We start from the raw sequence: 7,443 nt of genomic DNA on the forward strand, positions 1-7,443 counted from the left end.
TAGTTTAGAGATGAACTCTTCTTGAACCTCTGTGTACCTCCTCCCCTCAGCTCTCGCCGGACCAGACTTGGGCCTTTGTGATAAGGGTCGTGGCAGGGGACAAAGAAGGTAATGATGCTGGTCTTTGCATTCTGGATTTCCACACAGGTAAGTCGTCTTTCTGCAGGGTTCGTCGTGGATCTCGAGGCACCTCTTGCAGGCTCCAAGTTGCTGCACTGCATCTTTTTTCTCTTGTAACTTTGTGTTGGTTCTAAACCGTCTGCAGATGTAGAGCTTTCTCTTGTGCTTCGGGTCCCCACAGATGATGCAGCCTGCTGGATCAGTACTGGATTTAACTGACTTGGTATGGGCGTACTTTATTGGGAACTTTGTTCTCTCCTTGGCAGGGTCGATGTCTCTCAGCTGGTCTAACTGCTCGTAGATGGACTCTTGAGATTGGAGGTACGCAAGCAGCTTGTCAAACCGGTTCTGATGAGTCACAGCATTCTTTGGATCAGCAGCGTGGGTAAGCCAGTCTTTCTTTAGGGACTCAGGCAGCTTGCTCTCAATAGACTTTATTACTAATAGGTTCTTTATGGCACTTGCTTGATCCAGCTCATTCAAATCATAGAGGGCCTTTTCAACTGCGTGGATAAGCTCTATAATTCTTCTAGGCTGGTTGCTACGGACAGGAGGGATAGCTTGAAGCTCCTCAATGATTTCAATGGCGATGGTGGCTTGATTTCCATAGCGGTTCTCAAGGACTCTGAAGATCTCATCGGCCGAGGTGTATGTGGACAGGCGCAGATCTTTGGCCACTTTATCGTCGAGGCTATCGAGAAGTTGGAATTTCTTTACTTCCATGGACCTGGTTGGTTCACCTTGCTTTTGCAGAGCCTCCCATTCCTTCCGCCATCTGTAGAACTCACGCTGGCTGCCGGTGAACTTTGGTAAAGCTGTGGCTTTCAGTTTTATGGCTGCGACCGGGGCCGCGTTGCGGACTGTGACAATTGCTTGGTCGGCATCTCTTTTAATTCTCTCTGCTTTGATCAGGGCTGCCTTCCCTGACACCAGCTTTGGAAGGCAGGTTTCGAGCTCCATTAGTCGACGATCACAATCTCGCCCCTCAGCAGGTGGAGCCCAGCGGTTCCATGTCTGGTGTGCCTGCTTAGCTTTCTTCACCAGTTCTTCCAGATGGTGGAGCATAAAATCATATGCCTCCAGGGGTGTATCAGGCTGAGTGGATGTGACGTTCTCACACACCATTTCTGCTGATTTTAGAGCAAGGGTCAGTTCTTTTTCACCATATGATGTCCACAGTGTCTCTCTGATCAGGTGCTTCACCTCCTTCAACTTCTGCTCACATTCTTTCTCCGTTTTCTTGACGTCTGCTCTCTGTTGGCCCATCAGCTCCGGTGTGCCCTCTGCTTCACACTGCATGATGTAGGCGGCCTCAAGCTCCTCATTCACGTCAGTCACTTTGGAGCCCTCTGCTGTGAGTCTCTTGAAGGAATCCTGCAGCTCCTCTACAGACATATCCATGTGGGTCCTTATTATATGGTTGGTGAGTCTGGAAAACAGTCTCTTTGCAGTGGTTCGCTCCATTTTCAGCTCTTCGAGTGACTTTGACTCAGCCATGCTGCTTTCTTGGTTATTGATTGGACAGGCAAACGGCAAGTTGCGATTTCCTCCAGGCCCCCAGGTGGAGTCTTCTCCGTCTTCGTGGTGAGCTTTTGTGGAGTCTTCACTGGTCAAGGCCGGTTTCTTTACTGGCCAGGGCGGTTTTTCACTGTCAAGTGTTCTCTGTCTGTGAGGTGCCCACACTTGAAAAACTTTGAATTTCACTCACATTTATTTTGATAGCTGATAGGTAGCTAGGTAGGTAGGTGAAAAACCTTTCAACACAAAACAAAGAACATTTCATTAATCATTCAGGTAAATTAAATGCATTATACAGAATACAAATAAAATAACAAAAATATATACGCTTCAGTAAAGCCATTTAACATAGCTAATGTAAAATACTTTTGTCTAGACTATTATTTAACCCAGTTTAAGTTAGTTTTACATTCATTGGTTTTTTAATTACAGAGCTGAGTAATTTCAAACAAGGAAGATGGAATAAACTGGTTCTTAAATACACAAAATGTGTCTACCATGCATTTACACTTTTTATTAAACAATTAAATTTTCAAAGTATACATTTTAGAGTTTGCAAATGTTTTAATAGAGACCCTAACCAAGGATTTTCTTTTACAAAGAATTATTTCCCTTAAATTAAACCAAACATATTTACACTAGTTTTAACCAAGGATTTGGGGTAACTATTTTTAGTATTAATTAACATAAATGTGCGGGAAACACTATCTACATAGACAATTTATTCAAACTTAAACATTCATTTTAACATCAATATACTTTTTTAAACTTAAATGCAGTAACTACTTCCCAAACATAAATACATCTCCACAATTGAGCTTCCATAGTTCCCAAACATATAAGCAGCAAATACGAGCCCAAGAGCTTACCGATAGCCCGTCTAGCTCAAAGTCTGGACCTCACAGTGGAAAGTGGATTGCTTGTTTGCTGTCCTCTCAGTATGTCGCACTCAGGTCAAAGAACTGCTGCATGCATTTTAAGGACTAGGCACGCCAGCCCTTGATTGGTCTGATTCAGCTCACCTGGCGGAGCGGCGCACACCAGGCCGCGCTTAGCTGTAGATTGCACAAGGTCTAAATCAGCAGCCATGCACAAGCAGCAGCACAGAGCAGGTAGTGGGCAGGAAGAGGAAGAGAAGGGCAACAGCCACACCTACTAGGTCAGCGCGACAATCCTGTTTACCACTGTGACACTGAAGTGTAGTGTAGTTCCCATGTTATCTGTTGTTATTGTTCAGGTAGAGAAACACAGTCTGATATTCTTCAGCAGCAGCCGACACACTCTTCTCCTCTGCCCCCTTGGAGCAGGCAAGGGATCATTTTAGGTGGCACTTGCCACCCCATGCCACCCTTCTAGATCCGCCCCTGGAGAGAAGAAGTGACACAGAATAATTCCAGCTTTGTCTTTTTCATTGTAGCTGAAGTCCAGGACAAACTGTGTTCCTTTTCACCTCAACACGAAACACGTAATATTTTCTCTCAATGCGGGACGATTCTGTTTTTTTACGGACGGCTGGCAACTCCACTTACTAACCTTATGAATAAAATAAAGTTCACTATCAGTAACATCATAGCACCTGCCCAGCTGTATAGAAACTCTGTCATGCTAGCTAGCACGCAGTACGAGTTATTGTAACTGACTGTAAAAGGTCAGCACAAGGAAAATAAACTCCACCTAATCTTGGTTTATATCTGACACAGATAGACTGCAGGTCATAACTTGTTACCTGCAGTTCAGTTCACCTGACGCTCGGACCGGCGGCTGCCTCGGGTCTCTCCTCTTGCCTCCCCTTTCTCTCATCCACCTGCTGCCTCCACCACTTGCTAATGTTACTGAATCTGAGGAAGCTCCGCCATAGCCAGCACCAAACAACTGAGTTATTTTTACACACCGGCCAGCATCTGGCCAATCCACCACCTTTCATTGTTTACCGTTACAAAGGAAAAAAAAAACAAAAAAAAACAAAACAACAAGTGCAGGTGCGTCTGCCTTCCCTGCACGGCATCCGCAATCACGCCCCGCAGACTTAAATATTGTACTGCGTCCTGTGGTTGGGCTGTTGTTGTGGTTGTTATGTTGAGCTGGCAGCGGGAGAGCTGCAGCTCCGTGTGTATTGTGGACAGCAACCGTCAAAGTATTAGTAAAAATGATCAAAATGCCACTGGGTCTGCCGTGTATGTTTACACACAGCTCAAATATTGATGTTCCAGCTTGGCTTGGATGGTCCAACAGAGCAGGACAGGAGGACTGATACTGACTAATGTCTGTGTTCTTCACTCTTTCTAATGTATACTCAAGTTTATGGTGTTTCTCTAGCAACAAGTTCAAACAAAAAATAAACCAATAGGCTGCATTGATAAGATAAAGATCAAATTCTAACAGTGTTGGTTTGTTCCTACAGACTGAGGGAGGATGAGAGAACAGCAGCTGAAATGCATCCACTAACTGCCTGAACCTGCTCCATAGTAAACTAGATCATCATCATCATCATCATCGTCGTCAGTCTTACAGCAGAAACTGTTCCTTACTTTGTGCCTGTGGGTCCAGGTTCATTACTGAAGTCTGGATTTTTCCTTTGGACAGCTCCTCATAGGCGCACAGCTGGATGCTGCAGACTCTGCTCTGTCCTCTTCCTCCATCATCATCCTCAGTCAGTCTGAGAGGTGAAGCACAAACACTCAGTGAGTTCACATTAACAGAACTAACTGAGTTACAGTTGCTGACCTCTGACCTGTCATGAAACCTAGAAACCAGGTGACATCATCCACATTAGGATTAGAGAAACCCGACTTCACCTGCTGACTCTGAACACTTTACGATTCACATTTAGAAAACAAAAAAAAAAAGCTGAAAACGGAGCATCAGAGAAAATCCTTCATATGTTTGAAACTGCTTCACTTCCCTAAAGTCTTCTTGTATGATGCCACAGACTTTTCTGAGCTCAGTGCTTCTAAACACTAATGGACGCATCAGAGATTTTACACTTCACCTGAATTATCACATTGGCCAATAGTTGTCAAAACATTAGGTATAGTAGGTCTCAAAAATGATACCTGTGCACATATTTGACAAAATATGTCAAAACTGTCATATTTGTTCAATCCAGCAGGAAAACTGAAATAACATTTTTCTGTTTTATTTTAAATATTTATTTTAAATCATTCAGCAATTGTCACTATTTGTTTTGCAAAGTTCTTTTTATTAGTGTGTGCTCAAATATGCGACTTTACAGGACAGCAACTATTTTTTTGTTGCCATTACTCAGACATTTTTAGATGCAGTTTTTCCAAATTACAAATTCATTTGATGGTAAAAAAGACCTGTGAAAATTTCAGGCTTTTATCTTTTTTTAGATATTCATGTCCAAGCATTGCCTCAGGGTTTAATGTAAAAAAAAAGGCCTGAAAGTGGGACCAGAAAATGACTTCAGATGGAGTTAGCCTGTTTTTATACTGCATGTGCTCATTGTTCTTTATGAAATAACTGTGGGGGAGAAGTTCTGTTTGTAAGCTAATAACCTGCTGTGAGTGCTTCCTGACAAAAATCATCAATGTTATTTCATCAGCAGAGAAATCACATTTACATTTTAATACTAGTTTGATACAGCCAGCTGAATTAAACAGCTCTTTGGTTTTCTCTTTTCTCTTGTTTGCTTTGTGTTCTTTTAAATATTCAGTCCACTTAATAATGAAAAACTTCAAGTTAGCATAGTATACAGGTTTAGGTGTGTGGGTGTGGTCTCTGAAAGGAACAGAAAGAAAATCCTCAATTACTTAGATGTTCACATCAACAACTCAAGAGTACATCAACATAAACACAGTTGGAAATAAACTAAGCAGAAAAGCTCAGGTGCCATGCCCACGTTCCTCCCTGCCCATTGTCTCTGGCATACAAAGCGGTGAGGTATCCTCTACTGGCAACTCTAAAAAACTACCGGAGAAACTAACAACTGAAGAGAATAAAACCAGAACTACCGGGCCATTAGTACAAACATTGAGTTTCAGTTTCACTTACACAGAGACAGCCCAGCCCAGCCTAACTGGGTCAGTGCTGACAAACCTGTAGAGCAGGGGTGGAGAACTCCAGGCCTCGAGGGCCAGTGTCCTGCAGTTTTTAGATAACACCCTGGGTCAGCACCCCTGAATCAAATGATTAGTTCATTACCAGGCTTCTGGAGAACTACAAGATATGTCAAGGAGGTCATTTAGTGATTTAAATCAGCTGTGTTGGATCAAGGTCCTATCTAAAGCCTGCAGGACACCGGCCCTCGAGGCGTGTAGAGGACACTGCTACACACTGTTGGCACACCCAATGAATGCCTTGTTTAAATGTTATCGCCCCCTAGTGTCGAAATGCGAAATACAACGACACAAAAAAGAGAAAATGTCTCTTGAAGATGATCAGACAGGGAGAGGCTCATGAACTCGACATGATTTTATTAATGAAGTCATTTTTAATATTTGATTATGTGATTAGTCGACTAACAGATGTGCCAACTATGACACATCAATTATGTCAACTTTGCGCCTTCATGTGTGTGATAAAGCACTATATACTACTTCTGGTGGTTTACAACACACACACACACACACACACACACACACACCAAATCTCAGCTGATTTCTTGTAAATGGGGAACGGTAATGAAGTGTTCAGTCGTTCAACTATTTAGTTTGAAAGAACAAAACAAAAGTCAAAAAAGATCTCAAAAAAGAACTTTTATTTTCTATCTCTGATTTCTCCAGAAATGTTATAATACAAAGTTTGAACATATAAGCTGATTGCTGTGAACCTTCATATTTTAAATACTCTGGAAGATAAAATGGTCCACTGAGCCACTTTCAGGCCATTTTTTTGCACACTGAAATCTGAGGAATGTTTGAACATGAATATCTCAAAACTATTAAAGATTAAAGCTTAAAATTTTCTCCATATAAGTGTATTTAGTTCAGACATTTTCAGTGACTCTCTGTGTGCATCAATAACTCTGAGCACTCTGAGCAGTTCTCTTCCTTTGTCGGCCAGATGAAACCTGCAGCAGGGCCGGATGGATGCATAAACACAACCTGAACATCCTTCTCTTCCTCTCTCAATAAAGCAGTGACTTTTCCTTGTACCAGGCAGCTTTTTGGTGTTAGTTTTCCTGGGTCTGGTGACCCAGTGGCTTTGGTTATGATATGTGTCTATAGTTTTTATTTTGTGTTTATTTAGTTTTAGTATTCCTTGCTCCACGACTCATGTAAACGTTTCCTGATGTGTAGTTTTTAGTTTTGTTACGACACCTTCCCTGTGTCCTTGTCTCCTTGTCTCAGTTATGTTTCATGTCTGTTATTTTCTGGTCTGCCTGTTCCTCTCTTGTATTTAGTGTCAGTGTCTTCCTCTGCTCGTCATCGTGTTCTTCCTCATACCACACTGTGTGTTCTGTCCCCCTGCCTTGCCTGTCTAGTTTGGTTGGTGTTCCTCAGTTTAGTTAGTTTTCCTCATGTCCAGCAATAAACCTGAGTTTGAGTTCACTTTTGCCTCCATGAGTCTGCATATTAGGTCCTCCATTCCTGCCTGCTGCACACAGATCATGACATTTCTAAGCTTTAAATCTCTCTGGCAAACTTCTGAGCATTTTTGTTTTTTTGCACAATATTTGGTTATTAATAAACAATATATATGTTTGTAATTTGAAGGAGTCATTTGGTGTCAACCAGTAGCCAAGGTACAGAGGGTGCAGGGGGCTGCGATGACGAGCCCGCAGGCCCTGCCGGCAGCCAGTCGCGTCAGAGCAGACCAAACCCCAGTCCCCACCCCCGGAAA

At 42.6% G+C, this 7,443-nt stretch overlaps 1 protein-coding gene across 2 annotated transcripts in view; it reads right to left on the minus strand.

Moving 5' to 3' along the window:
• The window catches only part of LOC146492289 (uncharacterized), a 28,687-nt gene extending 22,807 nt beyond the window's left edge, over positions 1–5,880 (minus strand). Inside the window, exons 1-3 of one of the 2 annotated variants that reach the window (XM_085151506.1) lie at positions 5,653–5,880; positions 4,167–4,294; positions 3,365–3,476 (exon numbers count right to left, since the gene is read on the minus strand). The gene's annotated coding sequence lies outside the window, so the exon portion shown is untranslated. The remainder of the gene's footprint in view (positions 1–3,364; positions 3,477–4,166; positions 4,295–5,652) is intronic. The other variant, XM_085151503.1, reaches the window with a different exon arrangement.
• Positions 5,881–7,443: the final 1,563 nt, after the last annotated feature.

This window comes from Neolamprologus multifasciatus, chromosome 23 (genome assembly GCF_963576455.1).
Source record: "Neolamprologus multifasciatus chromosome 23, fNeoMul1.2, whole genome shotgun sequence".
In the NCBI taxonomy this organism is placed as follows: Eukaryota; Metazoa; Chordata; class Actinopteri; order Cichliformes; family Cichlidae; genus Neolamprologus; species Neolamprologus multifasciatus.